The 19409-nt window shown below is 38.9% G+C and overlaps 1 protein-coding gene across 7 annotated transcripts in view; it reads right to left on the reverse strand.

The window, feature by feature from the left end:
• Positions 1-19409, reverse strand: part of MECOM (MDS1 and EVI1 complex locus) — a 566599-nt gene that overhangs the window by 407696 nt on the left and 139494 nt on the right. The window contains exon 2 of one of the 7 annotated variants that reach the window (XM_086674679.1): positions 9184-9288. The exons of the other annotated variants lie outside the window; for them this stretch is intronic. The gene's annotated coding sequence lies outside the window, so the exon portion shown is untranslated. The remainder of the gene's footprint in view (positions 1-9183; positions 9289-19409) is intronic. 7 annotated transcript variants of the gene reach the window in all.

The following is a 19409-nucleotide window of genomic DNA, read 5'->3' on the forward strand; positions in this document are numbered from 1 at the left end:
CCTAACAAAAAAATGTAGGCAGCGATCTCTTAGACATTGCCCTTAATAGTATATTTATGTATATGTCTCCTTGGGCAAAGGAAACAAAAACAAAATTAAACTCTTGGGACTACATAAAAATAAAAAGCTTTTTCACACCAAAAGGAACCATCAAAACAAAAAGGCAACCTACCAAATGGGAGAAGATATTTGCAAATGGTATATTTGATAAGGCATTAATATTCAAACTATATAAACAACTCAACTCAAAAAACAAACAATCCAACTAAAAACCGGGCAGAGAAACTGAACAGACATTTTTCCAAAGAAGACACACTGATAGACAACAGACACATGAAAAGATTCTCGACAATGCTAATCACCAAAGAAATGAAAATCAAAATCACAATAAAATATCACCTCACACTAGCCAGAATGGCTAAAATCAAAAAGTCAAGAAATAACAAGTGTTGACAAGGATGTGGTAAAAAGGGAACACTCATTCACTTCTAGTAGGAATGTACATTGGGGCAACCACTGTGGAAAACAGTGTGAAGGTTCCTCAGAAAATTAAAAATAGAAATACTATATGATCTGATAATTCCACTACTAGGTATTTATCCAATGAAAACAAAAACACTAATTCAAAAAAGATAAATGTACCCTTATGCTCACTGCAGTGTTAACAATAACCAAGATATGGAAGCAATCTAAGTGTCTATAGATAGATGAATGGAGAAAGAAGATGTGGTATATACACAAACTGGCATATTACCCAGTTATACAAGATGTTTGAGATCTTGTCATTTGCAACAATATGGATGGACCTAGAGGGTATTATGCTAAATGAAACAAGGCCGATAGAGAAAGACAAATACCATCGTCTTTCACTCATATGTGTAATCCAAAAAAGAAAACAAATGAACAAACAAACAAGCAAACAAAAACAGATTTATAAATACAGAGAACAAACTGTTCGTTGCCAGAATGGAAGAGGGTGGGGGATGGGCAAAATCAGTGAAGGAGATTAAGACGTACTTACAGTGGTGAGCATTATATAATGTATAAAATTATCTAATTACTATGTTCTGCACCTGAAATGAATATAACATTGTATATCAACTACACCTAAATAATAAAAATTAAATAAATATATATACATACATTATTGAGATTCAAAAAAAGATATAACCCACAAACACATATAGGTGAAATGGGCAATTGAATTCAAGGTAATGAAAAAATAAGTTCTTTTTCCTCATCTTTTCTTTGAAAACCCTGCTGACATCAGGCTGACGGAGGCTGGTACTCTCTACTTGCCTGCGTGCCAATCTACTTAGAGAGCCCTCCCTCCTACTAGAGATTCATTAGTTGAGTCCTCAATTAACTTCCCCACATTAAGGTGTCATCTTTCAGAAAGGAGTAGGAAAGGAAAAGAGAAGTTCTACAGGGCATTCCCTTACTTTTCTTTTCATCTATATCCAAGAATAAATGGCCTACCATTATGGAAAGAGCAGAATCCGATTTTAGTTTAAATCCCAACTCTATTGTTTCCTAATAAATAACCATAGGAAAGTTATTTGGTCTCTTAAGTTTCAGTTCAACCTATGGAGACAGTAAGTCTTTTAAGGAACATTTACCCCCCAAAAAGTGAAATAATATTATTTTGAACATAGCAGGTGTTCAGTAAATGATAGCTGCTCCTAAGGAATGTTGAATACTAGTGATATGACACAGATGTTAATTGAAGAAGGGTTCCTCCCCATTCAGCCCTCTATACACCTTGCCAAATATAGCAGGAAGACCTGGAGAAGACCATCCCAGAATTTTTTTCTTGAATATTCCTCCTTTTCACCCACTCTTACACTTCAACACTGTGTACATGACATTAACTTCAGTAAAATCTGACATGGGGGTGGGGTGGGACGCAGTGAATCGATGAATGGCCCAAAGAGGAATTTGATAATAGATTCACTTTAATAGAAAGGCAGGGAGGGAGGAAAAAAAAAAAGAACAAAGAATTATTTTCTGAAGTTTAAGTTCCTAAAAATTTTTCTCAGGTTGTTAATGAGCAGAAGAAGCACACACACACACACACACACACACACACACACACACACACACACACACACACACACACATTTTGCCTAACATCCATTACCACACCTGTCAATCCTATAAATAAGTTTGGTGATTTTATTTAAGATACACCTGAGGGGAAACTATTCCTATAAACAACACCATCTTCTGATTTAAGAAAGCCATGCAACTTAAAAAAAAAAAAAAAGAATAGTGAAATTAAATTATTTTTTCCTAAAAACTTTCTAAAGTATATATTCAAGGTTGTTGCCTTTTTGATATAATACTCCTCTCTGACCATTGTACTGCGAACTATTTTATGGCTTCTTTTATTTCTCATTGATAATCAGGAAATTTAAAAACTATTACTGAATCCAGTGAAAAACTTAATGCCTTAGTGAAGGTCTTACTTTTAGTTACCAAATGAACTTGAACCTATAGTCATCCAGCCTATATACAGTCATGGAAACACCAAGTTATGAAGCTGAAAGAAACCTACAAGAGTCTTATGCAAATATAGGCCTTTAAAAGTTACCAAATAAAATACAAATCATCACTAAATGCCACACTCTGATAAATACCAAAGCGAACTTCTACTAATGTGCCTCAGGACTTCATCTCCCCCCAAAAGGCTGAGTAGCAGAGAGTCACCTATGTAAGAACTGAATTTTGTACTAAAAAGCGAATGGCCCATTTGTCAGAAGGAATTCTGGCGATTTGTCAGATTTGTCCTTTGGTGTCTGGCTAATTTCACTTAGCATAATATGCATGTATCAGGATTTCATTCTTTCTTAATGCTGAATGACATTCCACTGTAGGCATATACCACATTTTGTTTATTCATTCACCTGTTGATGGGCATTTAGGTTATTTCTACCTTTTAGCTGTTGGTAGTAATGCGGCTATGAACATTAGTGTACAAGTATTTATTTGCATCGCAGCCTGTTGGCATCGGGCTCACGTGCCCTGGTTAGAAAGTTAGGAAGGCAGGTATGACATCTCTTGACTCAGTTTGTACCATATCAACAACCACAAGATGCTCAACAAATATCTTCTAATAACAGAAATCAGATTCAGCCTCTTTGGGTCAATTACATGTTAAGCCTAAATCCTCTTATAGGCTGCAGGCAATCTCTGACACGTGCATTGTGCTAGTTAAGGGCAAAAGCCAAACAATGTGTTTATGCACAGGCTTTTCGGAACACTCATCTTCCTGTGTCTACTCACGCATTCAGACCAGCAGGCCCAGGGAGGCTGTAGCCAATTCTGCTCACAGTGAACTTCTGCAGTCACTTCATGCTTGGAATGTGGAGGGGGAGCCTTTTTTTTTCCTACTTCCTGTTTCTAATTTTCAGGCAGCACCTGTCACCAACAGTCTTGACTTTCACAGTTTTCTTTTGAGTCTCTTTGCTTTTTTTCTCATACTTGTTCTAAGGTTTATCAGAGGAAACACTTGCCCTCCCAAGGATGGCCTCCACGCTGTGACAGATTAATCCAAGTTGAGTGAACTTCCTTCAGACAGAGGACACTAATTATTATGAAGGCACTTAGAACACAATGCGAGCTGACATCTGACAGACCATTCCCTGCCAGCTCTGCATTGTCTTAATGTCAGACCCTGTCAGTTCCCAGCCTTAATTACATCCTGTTTACAAACATTAGGCCTGACTTCAGATGAAGCCTTAACAAAGGTTGACAAAGGTCAGGGTCACATCGCAAGGATGTTATCTGTCTGTACTCTCCTCCTGATAAACCAGAGGTAGAGGGCTGATTTGGGAGATAGCTTTCAGAGCAGAAAAATGCACTGTGGTCACTGGAATATCTAATCTCTGCGGACACATTTTCATCCAATCTAAGCACTGTGGCAGGGACCGAGGGCCAAATTTAGAGGACCAACTTGGTGCTGCTTGTTATCTGAAATCCCCTGAGGGCAGACATGGCAAGTGTTGGGAAAAACCTTCAGCAGGAAGGCAGTAGTCACCCTTTGCCACTGAATCAAGAAAAACAAATTCAAGAGTTAAAAAGTGGAACCCAGTTAAAAAGAGCAAAAGTAGCAAAGTAGCAAAATTTCTAAAGCAAAACACTCTTTAGATTCATTTTACATATTAGATTGGTAGGTACCTATCACATCAGACTTTTATTCAAAGCAATCAGATCAGACCTGGGCATTTTTGAACTTCAATAGTTAAACAGTAATTAATATAATACCTCATCAATTTTTTCAGGCTATGGCCTTAGTGATCAGCCATCAATCTCTATATTTTATAAATGGGAAGACAATGGCCCAATGTGATTGAATTGTTTAACATAATTAGATCTTACTGCACACTGATTGCTAGAATCTCCCACACCTAGTCTAGGACTTTTTGGAAGCAAACACTTTTTTTTTTTTTTTTTAGTATTCTTACTGAGGCTGGCATCTAATACCAGATGTGTGTTTAACAACTTATTCATTTTGTACCTTCAGCCTTCTTTCCTAAAGAACTAAAGAACTTAACATTCTTTTTATCTTAGGTTCCTATCTTCCAACACAGAAATGGCTTTAAATGTTCTTCTCTGGAAGCACTCCTCTAAGTCTTGAAATTCCCTCTAAGTCTTGAAATAACGCACATGCAAGCACTCCACAGATCACTTGTATAGTTGCTTGGGTGCCCATTGGTTCTTCCACATTATCAAGACTTTTACTGTGCTAGGTCTAGATCATTTTCTCACCTGAGTCCAGGGAGCTGCATTCTGTCCAACAGGCTTACTCCACAAATGTATACCTTGTAGAGATAAGTTCCAGTTGTATTTCTAGCAACTTTGTCATAACTGGTTTTTTAGATCATCATTGTTTTGTAGAAATGGCCTCCTGTTGTCTCTAGCTCCTCCCTTGTCACCCACCCTGCCCCGCCACACCCACGCCCAAGGCCACGAAGACTCCCTTTCAGGCCTACTGCTTAGTCACTCTCCCAAGAACCTCAGTTGGCCTTAGAGTGTCCATTTCTCGCTACTATGAATTTCTTAGGCTTATAAGCCTCTTCACCTCTTTTCTTCCTCATCTCGGTTGGAGGCATCCACAGCAAGAGTGCCAACTCCAACACCGTAAGTCTAAGAACGGATCATTTCTAGGGTCTTCCTCCCAGCCCTCCCATTTTGGACAGAAGAAACACCATTCTCTTGATCCCTGATTTTTCTTCTGAGAGTTCTTCTCAGTCCTACCTGCTTCCCTGTAGTAAGGAACCATGTCTTGTGAACTGCTTTGTCCAAAATACCTGCCACAGTACCTCAAACTTAGTAGGTGCTTATTCATACCTGATGCATGGATAAAGGAGCAAAATGAAAGAACCAATGAATGAACAGACAAACTGGGTGAAATCGCTGAGTCTTGTCAATTCTTTCTCCACACCACCCCAGCTCTTCCTTTTCATTTCCCCCTTCACAGCCATCGCCATTTTCAAAGCTTCTGTCACCAGGAGTGTGAAATACTACAAACCATGGTTGATTTGACTGCCTTAGTTTCTCCATCTAATCCCTCCTAACCATGGCTGGGCACAGATAGTAGTCCTGTACAAAAACTGGTGCCTCAGTATTGCCTAAAAAACAGACTCCTTTTAACAATCCTATTGAATATTCTAATTTGTTATATAAATATGTCAAGGAGCTCTAGGCCCAGGTCCAACTTCTGCCAAGAGTGACTTATTTTGTTCCCCCAGGATGACAATGAAATGCTGTTAACTATCCTTTGACTACGATCCTCTGAACAGGTGTGCGCCCCATAACATTCTGTGGTCTAGACCAGATTTCCCAGTTTACAGGAGATTATGTCATTTGGGACTGAATCCAAGACTTGGCTTAAATAAAGATGTATTACTGCCTTGCTGCTCATGGAACGACCGCATGCACAGAGTAAAGGCAGATGAATCTGCCCATCAAATGTAATATGGAGCTCTCTGACGACAAACTTGACTTACGGTAGTAAAATTGAGGTTACAGTGAAATTGAACTAAAATCCCTAGGTGTTATACTACTTTAACTTGTTTCACTCATTGTGATGAGCTACATAGTTCAGCAGGTGGTAGTTACCGAAGGTTAAAAACATTGTATCCTAAGACATTTTCATTGTAGAGCTGTAAATTTTGTGTTTGTTATGTCTGCCAGCTAGTGGCTGGAATGCCTAGTAGGAATTTCTATCAATTAGCAGAGGGAATAACTGTGGGGTCGGGGCAGGCAGGAGAGAGGGAGGAGGGCCAAGGGGAAAAAGAATGAAAGAATGAATTCTTTCCTATAAAACCTTGAGGAATTGTGATAAAGCTGGCCTGTTTGTGTGCATTACATACACATTTCAGTGCTAAGTACAGTTTACAGTTTAAAGATGGACAATAATCATCTGTTATCGGGGTTCCACTGACACATTAATGGTTCTATTTGTAAGTCTTAAGACGAGATCAATAATCAAGAGCTTTAAAAACATCAGGCACACCTGCAACTTCTTCCCACCACTTAAAAATAACCGCCTGCTCTTTTTTCAGGGGGGTGTTCTACGTCCATTGCATTTGTAATGTCAGTCAGATGCACAACCTGCTCTCCCCTCAGAATTGGGTTACAGCCAGTGGCTAACGCCTCCGGAAATACAGACCTAATATTTCACAATAGCTCTACAAGGGTCTGCAACCGCATGCTTTACTAACCCAAACAAGAAAATCTAATTTTAGAGGGAAAAGAGCTGAGAGGGTCATAAGGAAACCATGTCAGTAATCTAGTACATACCTTTATATGTGTGCGAAAGTTCAGTGCTTAAGTGAACTCCCAAATTCCTAGTGCACTCACAATAAGCTGTTTAATTCAACTACAAGGAATCTTACCACAGGATTTCATAAAATGCAACTTTTCCAAACAGGAAAAGAGACACAAACACAACCGAAAATTCTATAACTCTTAAGCACAGACTCAAAGAAAAGATATCATTTTACAGAACAATTTAGCTTGCCAAGCTGTTTCTACCTTATTCAGTGGCGAATGGTTGGGGACAGGGGAGTAACAAAAAGTCTGACATGCAAGCAGTCCAGAGACTGTGGAAGCAGAGGCTTCGAGGGTGCAGAATTAAACAGGAACACTCAGTGCCCACTAAGAGATGATCAGGAGGGCTAGAGAATCAATTTTGCCCACACTGACCACTGGAACCTGGAGTGCCAAAAATCCTTCCTCTCATTCAGGTTTCTGCACCCAAAGCAAGATAATTGTTAATGTAAAACAACGCTAGATTTGATTGTAAAGATGCACCATGTGTAGGATAGGACCAGGTGCCACCTTCGTTCTCTCCTCGGCACCTTGAACAATATCCAGCATGAGGCCAATGCTCCGTAAATGTACATGGGATGAATGAATGGATGAGAGAATGCAGCAAAGGCTTGAATATTATCTTGGTGCCCCCTATGCATGATCCTTTAAAGCAATCCCTTTAAAATATCTAAGAGCCAGTATATTTGTAAATCAACTTTTCCATACCACACAATTCAATTCAGAAAGCAAATGGAAATGAGGAATATAATTTGCTATCTCACTGGTAAGCAATCATAATCCCAATACAAACAGTGATGGATAATTCTGTCTTTGAAAAACAAGAACAGGGCTGTCCAGAGCAGCTCCACTCATACCCCACAACTGGGCAACCAGTCACACCTTCTGAGCATGACAGGAAGAGGCTCAAGTAGAGCTCCTGCCCAAAAGATTCAGCCTCACCTTCATTCCACCATGGCAGCAGCCCTCCCACGGGCCTTTGAGTGGAAGGAAAAAGAGAGGGATCTGCTAGGAGTTTGTGCCATAGGCCAGACTCTTAAGAACAACATTAGCTATGCTCCTGTGACAATCCAACTCACTCCCTCCATATGTCTGCCCATGTTTCTGAGCAGCTGGGAGCTGGCCAACTCCCAGAGGGCCTGCAGCCTAGGCAAACAACAGTCATCACTGACTGATACAAAGTAGATATTCAGTACAGTCTTATAAAGTAAATATTAGCATCACAATTTTATGGGAGAGAAAGTTAAGGCTAATTTATTTAGCAGGTGATAAGACGGGATACGAACCTCAGTTTGACTCTAAAACGTGAGATTTTTTTCACCACGTTGCTCTGCCTTAAGAGTCCTTTTGTTAAGTTCATACTCCAAATGAGAATATAGTTACATAAAGAGGCACTCTCTCCCATAGTTAAACTAAGCATCATTTTTAGTTAAAATCCTTTGTATATAATGGCCTAATAATTTAAGCCCAATACCTTAAAGTTTGCAAAAACTGCAATATCACAAAGTAACAAACATCACAGAAGTCGTTCATTCTGCCATATACTAAAGAGGGAACCTTCTTTGTAAGACTATCTTACAAGCTTTACTTGTACTTGTGAAAATAAATATATCATATTAGCACTACATAGTATTTTTCCTCTGGAAGAGTTCAAAGCATTTTTCAAATGCCAATTTTGGTATCTGCTTGAGGGAAAAAAAGGCTTTAATATTATAGACAAACTCTAGGAGGTATCTCTTAAATAATTTAACTTCCTTCTTCACAAAAGAATGTAGGCATCTCAAGATAAAACACACATCAACACTAAAACTATTCAAGTTGAAGCCCAAAATTCATGGAGAAGTACAAAAAACAAACAAGCTTAATATGGCTGCTACCATTTGAGCACTGAATTTAGTGTTCAGCTTCTTGAAAAACAAGGTGAAAAGAAAAAAAAAAAGGGTTATGTTTAATTCTCCTTATCCAAGAAGAGGGCTTTCTGTGGATTATAGTTTAAGAAACTCTGAAAAAGATTCTACCACTATTTTACAGAAAATACACAGAAACTTTCATGTGGCTTAAACTAACTCTTGACAAAGGCTAAAGTAACATCATCTAAAAAAGTTTAATTTGTTTCAGATGCAATTCTACTTTCCTTCTACGTGGATCATATCTGATTTTTACACTAATGAATAGTATACTTAACTTCTTCTATCTCTTTTTTTAAGATCTTGTAGTCTGTACATTTTCAGGATTGAAGTCCATCTTTTTTTAAGGTAACAGCTACAGACCATTTCCTATGCAAGCTTATCCCAGCACTCAGCATGCATTCTCTTGACTGAGACTTACGGCTTTCAGAGATCTTACCCTCTGTGTCAGAACCATAAGCAGGAGGTCCAGGAGTCCAGCCCAGGTTTGTCTGATTCCAGAACCAAGTTCTTAATCATTATGCCACAAATCCTCTTCCATCATCTGTTTACCATAAGGGGGTGCAATATTTTTATCTGTATTTCCAAAGTCAGGTAGATAAGAACATCTTCCTAGGAAATTAATATTTTCCTTAGGTCAATTCTTTAAGGGTAGACTCACAAAGGAAATCTGGACATTAGTTGCTTTTGATCAGATAAAGGGTTTGAAATCATAACCTGAATTTTCTTTTAAACCTAAGCAACAACAGATGATAAATATTGCAACGTGTAGTTAAATGAAAAGGGTCTATATGGATGGTAGGAAGTTATTTGCTTCACGGAATAAGCAATAGGAACTTTCTCTTCAGGGCACCAATCAACTCAAATTCAGTTGAAAGTAAGCAATTGTCATCATGGATAACGTTCTAGATGAAATCAGTTACTGGTCAAAGTGAACACCTAAAATACCAAGAACCACACTACAAAAACCCAGGAGTAATTATCACTCATCATTGCCCTGGCAAGAAGCTCCAGGGAGACCAAGGACTGAATGAGTAAAGGGACCACTATCACCTCTTAAATCTTGGCCGACTATTTCCAGATGAGCTATTTGGCGTAGTGAGGAAATGGAGCTCAGAAATCTTGCCCAGATGTTGGATTTCAGCTAGAAATTACCAATCATTTGGTTCATGAACCTTTAGTTTCATTTATAAAGCAATGGATGTATCTAAGCATTCTAATTTTGCAACTACTTTCAAGCAGATTTATCTTTGAACTTTGTGAAGACTTACCCAATATATGTCTAAGCATGTAGATATTTTCAGTTATGAGGGGGGAGAAAAGAAGATATTGCTAATTTGTCCCAGGTCAGTTATCAAGGGGAGGGAGTGTCCTCTTGGGCCAATACAAATAAACTCTTTCTCTGTCTTCAAATCAGCCTAAAATACCCTCCAAACCCCAAAGTTTTTCAAAAATATGTAGACAAAAATATCTACAGTTACTGCTATTTTCAAAAATTACAGTAAAAGAACACCTAAGCCACAAGTGATGGAAACTGTTTCTCATAAAGACATTCCCAAAACAATGAGAGCCCAACGTGAGCCCAAGGGTTTCCATCCATGGATTCAGTCAAGCTCTGTGCCAGGTACTAGGGATTGACAATGAAAAACACCGAAATAGCCGTTGTCCTCAAGGAGTTTATATTCCAACAGAGAAGAAAGACACTGACCATCAAATCATGCATAGCTATTTAAATAAAACTGTGTTAAGAAAACAGCTAACAAATGAAGCTTTGGTGCCCTCCAATTTAATTTAAAGGAGCCTAGATTCCTGATGGGGTGAGGGGAGAAACAATAAGATGTCTATTATCCAAAAGCACCCCCAAAAGAATGCTTTTGAAAATAAACCTTAGAAGCATTTTTCCTGGAATTCTGGACCTAACCCTCCAATCCTGGCAACTGGATTCATTGTTGAGTCTGGTCACCAAGTTGAAATAGCAAACTAGCCCCATAAATTCAAATCCCCGGATATATAGATACATATGTACTATATATTTTACTCTCTACTGGTTTTTTTTCCTTGCCAGATTCACATTTTATAGGCATCCTCATAGCAACTCTGGGAATGGTTCCATCTTAACTTGACAGCCAAAGGGACAAAATCTTGACTTTCTTTCCGTTTCCTTTCTACAACCAATAATTTTTTTTTAATAAATAAGAACACTTCTCTCACGGTAGAATCAAATCAAGGCTCATCTTAAAAAGAAAAGTAGAAAAATGTTTGTCTAGTTTTAAAAACAACTGCTATGATCTAACCTGAATTTTAAAATCAGAGAATCAAATTATGCTACACTTTGGTTAAATCTTAGAATGTATCTCATCCAGCCCTTCATTTTACAGATGAGGAAACTGATATGTGCTATTGATTTGTGAGAGCCTCAATCAGTTAACCCTTGAGACACTGAATGTAGTACATTTCAAAGGCACATGAACTTCGACACAGAACCACAAGAAGAATGGAAACCATCTAAATACACCAAATTGCAAAAGCACAGCTGTATATAGTCACAACCATATTAACTGGTAAATCACTACTCTTCAGTGCCAGGGATACAAAGTAGTTCTATGCAGAAAGTGTGGTTGTGATACCAAGAGAAACACCCAATTCAGTGCCTGCCTCTGAGCAGAGACTCCACTTTTATTAAGAGACCATCATAAGGAAAGATGGGGAAGGGAAGAGAGAACTAGCATGGCTTCTTGCCCCAACAAACACCTGCTGAATTAGATGAAAAATACCCTAAGGCTACTTGGATTTTGAAAAGCAAAAGTTTGGGAAAACTACTCTGCCCATTTTTTTTTCTATTGCTCACTGACGTAGACACTTAGGATTTTTGACTGCTCAGTATCCACTCTGTCTTTTCAGTAATAGCTGCTGTTTCCCTCTCCCACTCATAGATCTGTTGCTCAGCTGGGGTCTTTCACACCAGACTCCAAAATAGAGCACATGACCCAGGCATGGCCAATAGGATCATTTCATCCCTTGGCTAGAGTGATTGGTTTGAGGTGAGGCATGTGACCCAAGCCAAAGCATTTATAGGGAACAGTGGGAAAGAGAAGAGTTTTTCTTGTTACTAGCTGAGAGGTTCCTGAAACCACAATAAGAAAGGAGACAACCTGAGAATGAAGCCAACATAGAGGAAAGCAGAAGAGAGATGGAAAGAGTCTGAGCCATGATGACATTGTTGAATCCCTGGGCTTAGCACCTGCCCTCAACTTTTCAGTTACCTGCTCCAGCAAAATCTTTGTCTTTATTTTCTTTTTTAAGCAAACTGAAATTGAATTTATATCTTTTGCAAACACAAGTGTCCAGACCAATAAACTCATCATCCCTACCTTGTACCCATCCCAATCTCCTCTTCGTTGGCCTTCCAGTACAGTGAAATGGTCACCAGGAGGCCTGAGTTCTGATCCTGGGTCCCACTTCCTAGAGCCACAACCTCTCTAGGACTCAATTTCCTACAAAAAGGGGGTGGAGGCTGTATCTTCCTATCTAACAATGTTAAGATAAATCTTGTCTTGCAGTTTTGAGACCCAAGACAAGTCATTAATACAAAAGCACTCTGGTAAGTATATAATGTTTTCAAACACAAAATATCATTATTTGATAAAAATTCTAGAATTCTCTCATTCTTCATTTTGGTTCTTCTTTCGCCCTTCTTCCATTTTGTTAAACAAAAACAGGGGTCACCATCTAAAAGGTTTGTATTGGGCAATTGTCCAGCCATTTTCATAAAAATTTTAAATCTTAATTTTAAAAATTAATTAAAAATATGTAGAAAAGTATGGGAATGCAAGCTGGTGCAGCCACTCTGGAAAACAGTATGGAGGTTCCTCAAAAAACTAAAAATAGAACTACCTTATGGCCCAGCAATTGCACTACTAGGCACTTATCCAAAGGATACAGGTGTGCTGTTTCGAAGGGACACATGCACCCCAATGTTTACAGCAGCACTATCAACAATAGCCAAAGTATGGAAAGAGCCCAAATGTCCATCAATGGATGAATGGATAAAGAAGATGTGATACATACACACACACACACACACACACACACACACACACACTGGAGTATTACTCGGCAATCAAAAAGAATGAAATCTTGCCAATTGCAACTACGTGGTTGGAACTGGAGGGTATTAGTGAAGGAACTGGAGGGTATAAGTGAAATTAGCCAGTCAGAGAAAAGACAAAAATCATATGACTTCACTCATATGAGGACTTTAAGAAACAAAACAGATGAACATAAGGGAAGGGAAACAAAAATAATATAAAAACAGGGAGGGGGACAAAATACAAAAGACTCGTAAATATGGAGAACAAACTAAGGGTTATGGGAGGGGTTGTGGGAGGGGGGATGGGCTAAATGGGTAAGGGGCACTAAGGAATCTACTCCTGAAATCATTGTTGCACTATATGCTAACTAATTTGGATGTAAATTTTAAAAAATAAAAAATAAAACAAGTTAAAAAATTTAAGTGATATTAAAAAATATGTAGAAAAGTAGGAGTTTAGTGGCATAGATGTCCGGCAAGATAAATTTAAAATTGCAGCTCTATACCTAACCAAGCTGTGTGTCTCTGGCCAAGATATTTAATCTCTCTGAGCCTCAATTTACTGATATGTTCAGCAGGGATAAAATCACCCAACTTTTTGGATTGTAAGAAATAAAGCATATACACAGGGTCTGACAATAGGTGAAGTTCCATAAATGGAAGGGATAATATTGGTCATTGTTATGTATTATTAAGAATCACAGAGACCATAGGGTTAAGTCTAAAAGGTATATGGGGCTAGAAGGATGATACAGGGGACCAGAGATCACTATGACAGGAAAGATTTAGTGACGTCTAGGCTGGTTGGGTCCAGAGCCCTTGAGTCAGAGGGTAAAAAAATAGCGGTACTATTCTTTGTTCATAATGTATATTTTGCCTACTCCCCTCATATTTTTTGAGACACTGGACTTTGAGATCCTCAAGCTCAGGGTATGTGTCTTGATTATTTTTGTATGTCTGACCTTTAAGAAGTACTTTGTGAATGCCCACTGTGATTTGAACATGATAATCTCTTGTCCTAAAGGAAGGGTTGCCTCCACTCTTTGCTGTCCATTTCCAAGGATAAGAAAACCAAAGCCCACGAGCATATTATTTTTCACTGAAGAGTGACCTGTGAGTCTTTGTGTGATTAAGTTTGTCTCCCAAAATGTTCTCACATATCTCCAGCACTCCTAGTGTCTCCAGTAGTATGGAGATTAATGCTCTGGGAGGTGTGGTTCAGACCAGTGTAGCATTGGCATCACCTGGGAGGTTGTTAGAGATGCAAATCCTCAGGCCCTTTCCCAGACCGACTGAATCAGAAACTCTCTGGGTGACACCCAGGAATCTGGGTTTCAGCTAGAGCTCCAGGGATTTCGATACACACTAAAATTTGAGAACCACTGCACCACACAGAATCTAGTATCTTTGTTTTTAAAAAGGCATGTGAGTAAAGTTTGAGCATGACCATGTTGAAGGGCAAGTGGAAATTACAATTACAACCTAACTCAATGATTCATCTTCATTTTTATTCTTCTTGTGGCTAACTTATTAAAAAATATTTGCGGGGCGCCTGGGTGGCCCAGTCGGTTGAGCGGCCGACTTCGGCTCAGGTCATGATCTCGCGGTCCGTGAGTTCGAGCCCCGCGTCGGGCTCTGTGCTGACAGCTCAGAGCCTGGAGCCTGTTTCAGATTCTGTGTCTCCCTCTCTCTGACCCTCCCCCGTTCATGCTCTGTCTCTCTCTGTCTCAAAAATAAATAAATGTTAAAAAAAAATATTAAAAAAAAATATTTGCTAAATATACACAATGCAAAGATGAGTAAGATTACACCCTGTACCTTAACAACTTTAGTTTCTTTTCTTAAGGGATGAGGGTCAGCTGCAGGTAGGGCCACCACATTCCACATGGCAGTCAGAACTGTAGATTGTCCTCTGGAGGGTATGTGGAGTTCATAAGAATTCTGCATCTTTATCAGGCTCATTTTTGATATTATGATAGACTGAGTAGCCATCTGCCATGGTTTACAGGGGTCAAACCTACTGCTCCAAAGTACAATAGCCAATGTGTGCTAGGCAACCCTAGAAAAGTCCTAGAATCAGGTCCTTCTAGACTCTCCAGGCATCTTAGTCCTGGGCATTTACAGATCACATGTAATCATATCAATGTGAATGCGAGAAGAAAAAGGTACGGCAATAGTATCAAGTATGGATGCAGTTGGTATAAACCATTGTGGCAAAAGAAATTTAAAAAGAAAGCTCAGATAATGTAATCAATCTTCTTCTGATACGTTTGACAACTACCTAGACTTCGCCAGATTTTATTAGAGCTCTGAAATAGTGTTTTTAGTAATTGAAGTACACAAATTACCCTACTTTTTCATGTACTTGTAAAGATCCAGTATTTAGTGCCAGAGCCAGCATTTGAAGATTTCAATGTAGAGAACCTTGATTAGCTGCAAGGCTTTTCCAGCGTAACTGATGTCAGGAGACGAGTATAACATCATATTACAGATAATTTTTTAAGTGGTCATCACTTTGAAAAATTAACATTAGAATCGGCCTAGCTGAGCTCTTTTATCTTTTTTTAACAGATAATTAACAAACAAAATTTGACAGTAAAACTACTAAGTAGAAAGACATCCAAAAGCAATCTTCCCTTCCAGACAGGCCCAGGCAAGACCCCAGCAGGGACCACACAAACACCTGGGTGCTGGGTCCTGGAAAATGCCTCTACCCTCTAAAGATAGGTCTTGCCCTTTCTCTAAATTTCACAACCTGGTTGTGAGGGATAGGAGGAAAGATAATCCTCAAGAAGGATCAGCGTATAGCAATGGCATTCCAGTGGAAATTTACCATCAACACTCACCAGTGCAGGTAATCCCCTTCTGCCCTAAGGGAGCCGATCTCCCTCTAAAGAGAAGGGAGAATCAGGCTTAATTTGCCCTTTTGCAGATCAGATACTGAGTTCTGTACTACAAATTTGCGTAATGGAAGACCAAATACTTGCAGCCAACACACTGGGCTAAGTACTTCCTTAGCCATTAAGCTGGAAGCTTGAAGGTACCCCGCATGCCTACTCCCAGCTTCTTTAGTCTGTTATCTACACAGTGTAAGAAAATATTCCCGCCAGAACTCTTTTTTTTTTTTGTTTGTTTGTTTTTTGTTTAACGTTTACTTACTTCTGAGAGACAGAGAGAGACAGAGCTCGAGCAAGGGAGGGGCACAGAGAGAGAGGGAGATACAGAAACCAAAGCAGGCTCCAGGCTCTGAGCTGTCAGCATAGAGCCCAACGCGGGGCTCAAACTCATGAGCGGCGAGATCGCGACCTGAGCGGAAGTCGTAGATTCAACCGGCTGAGCCACCCAGGCACCCAATTCCAGCCAGAACTCTTAAGGAAGATTGTCAGATTAGCAAATAAAAATGCAAGGCCCCCAGTCAAATTTGAATCTGAGATAAGCAACAAATATTATATACCCATTACGAGTGTATATACAAATATATACACATTTTTAAAATCTGAAATTCGAATTTGACCGGGCATTCTGTATTTTTATCTGACAGTCCTATCTCTAAAGCTATCAATGAGGAATTTCCATGTTGGAGCTAAATATTAGGCCAAGTTGAAAAGAATATGGGAATGTAGAATCTGAACTTTTTGATGTGTACAGGGTCCCGCAGATTGCACCGTGCTTTACTTTACAACTTCTCTGTGAGGTAGGACCAAAGTCCTTAATCCCCACTTTATGAGTGTAGACTCTACGTTAAAGCATTGCACAAGGTTACAAAGCAAAGTAGAAGAGCTGGGATTCAAATTAAGATCCTCTGGCGTTTTTTTCTAGGGGGTTCTGTCAATCACGACACTAAACAAACAGAAGAGCAGGAAGAATTTAAGAGATTGGCTAGAAAGCATTGCTTCAGCAAGCAAAAAATACCTGGCCCGAGCATGGACACTCTTTTCTGTTTTTGTGCCTAAGTAAGCAATCATCTGTCTGTGTTCTTTACAGGCTGAGAGTGGCCATTAAGAAATGAAAGCGAGTTTAGATTTCACCGGCATGTTTGGATTTGACGACATTTTGCATTTCAAGAAACCAAGGTCAGCTCAACCCTTTTTTGCACTGGGACCCAGCCACCACCGTGATTTAAGCAAAGAGCTACACTGGTGAATTTAAAGGTAAGTGGTGGCATAATCGTTCACTGCCTCACATGCTTCCATTTGCTGAGGACTGCCTTTACTTCTAAATCTAGTAAGGAGAGCTGTGTTTCAATTCACAAAATACTAGCAAGTTCTGAGATGAGGTCGAATTTATCCTTGAGAATACACTTGGAGACTAAAAACTTGTGTATTGTTGGGAAAAGTTAACCTTTCCAACATTAGCTCCCTCTTGCATGTGCCTTATTTTCTAACTCCAAGCAAAGTGATAGAAGAACTCTTATTAGAAAATTACAGAAAACTGAACCTCATACCTCTTGTTAAAAAAAAAAAAAAAAAAGACATCTTGCGGGATTAATCTACCACTGCTAAGGCATTCCCAACTCAAATTTTTCTCTATTCTCCCACAAAATCAAATGCCCAGCTATATTTACCACAGCAAAAGAAATTAGTTGAGCTTCTAATATCACAGAAGCAAACTAATATTTCTCATGTGTTTATTCGTTTTTAGAAGCTGGGCAAAGGAGTAACAATTGCCTGTGACAACTGTCTGTGAAGAATATCGTTCTCAGAAATTCCAAACTGCCCCAGAGCTGTGGCAGGAAAGTCCACAGATTATTATTGGGTAATGACATTGGAAATAAAAAAGTATATAGTATTACAGTATTGAGCTATTAGAGTAGGGAATCAATTCAAGGAGACAAGCAAAATTTATATACTTTATTGATTTTAAATTTTACATGCTCTGCTATATGAGTAAATCTTTTGTAGTAATTCTAAAGCTTTGAAACATTGTAAATAACAAGGACTGTGGGGAGTTCAGAACAGCCATTTTTTCAAACTGAAAGTATATAGCCTTTAATGCATATTAGAAGAAATTGGGGTAATGAAATACCTTAAAGCTAACTTAAGTCAGGGCTAGTGTGGGTTTTTTTGGTCTCCAAAGAGTGAGCCTGTATCAGGTAGTGAAGTAATTCCAGGTAGCATTGTACTTAAGGAAAAGCGTAATTAAATTGATCCTATTGTATTACATAAATCCAACATATCCTGTGTAAACTCAGAAACAGGTGGCTCTTTGTAAAAAGTAGCTGGCTATTAACCAATAGAAGTAAAATTTTCTCACACAAAAACAAATACACGGGAGGAAAACCTTGAAACAAAGGGTAACTTGGGATTCCATAATCAAAGAGCAAATCGAATTTGAAATCACCCCTGCATGTTCAGTGTGCCTGAATCCAGAGCCTCCACACTGGGCAGTGGGTGAGCCTGTCTCCAGACAGGCATTTGAGTAAGCCAGTCAGGTTCCTGGAGCCTGCCACCTTTATTAAAAATAATTGCAGCCTGGGTAATTTGTAATTTTCAATCATACATGTAATATAGAAAATGACAGACAAGGCGGGGGGAGTTTTATATTTTTATTGCAGGGAGCCTGACTGACACTTCACAAAACGTTTTGACACATTCAAGTGTGAGCAACAAATCTGTCCACCGATTCATAAGCCACATGTTTACTTAAAGAAGCCTACCCCAATAAATGAGGATCAAAATCCCAAGTGCTTAAGTCCGTAAAATTCCCTACAGTGAACTAGCACCGACAGAATACATTCTGACCTCCTTAAGATGAGTGAGGATTTTCAAATAAATATATCCTGCTTATATCATTTTTAGGTCTATACACTATTTTTTTAATTGTGAGAAGCCACACATGGACCTTTCCTATATTTAAGCTTGCAAGAATACTAAAGTGAATGCAGTAATCAGATAACTAAAGCCAAATTATTTTCTGCAATTTAGACTTCTGTTTACTCAGAGCACATCTAGTATACTCATTTAGAAGCTCTGTTAGCTACAAAGTTTGATTTTGTTTTCCCATTGTGCCACTCCTCAGACACAAAGCCATGGAAAATCATGATTCCTCGCATTTACGAGTACCTAAAGGAAATGATGGTGACCCTAAAACACATCAGATTCAGATGAAAGAAAAGGGTCTCCATATTTATTAAAAAGGGACAAGAGCTCTGTATTTCTTAAGGCTTCTAATGTGAGCTATTGAGAATGGAAATCAAAATCTTAACTATTAACACTTAAAAGTTGGGCAATGAATCATTACATTACAGTGTCTTAAAATGCGAAACCTTCTCAAAACTGGGTATTTCTAGCCAACCCACCAGCATAGGCAACCTTTGTGTGTTGGAGAGGGGGAGGGGGGGGGACTCCTGTTGGGGTGGGAAATGAGTGGGAATTGTAGAGGAGAAAAGGAAAGGAAAGAAATCTAACTCAAGGACCTTGAAAAGTTAATTTGGAAACTTTTGTTAGTGACTTTGGACTTCATTAAACTCCATGCATCACTATAGCAGCATGATCTCAACAGTTTGAAAGGTATTTGTCATCAGCGAAAGAAAAACATTATTTTTAAAGGAGTAAAAAGATTGATGCATCACTGCG

Source organism: Puma concolor, chromosome C2, assembly GCF_028749965.1.
Source record: "Puma concolor isolate L17-30 chromosome C2, mPumCon1.1.hap2, whole genome shotgun sequence".
In the NCBI taxonomy this organism is placed as follows: domain Eukaryota; kingdom Metazoa; phylum Chordata; class Mammalia; order Carnivora; family Felidae; genus Puma; species Puma concolor.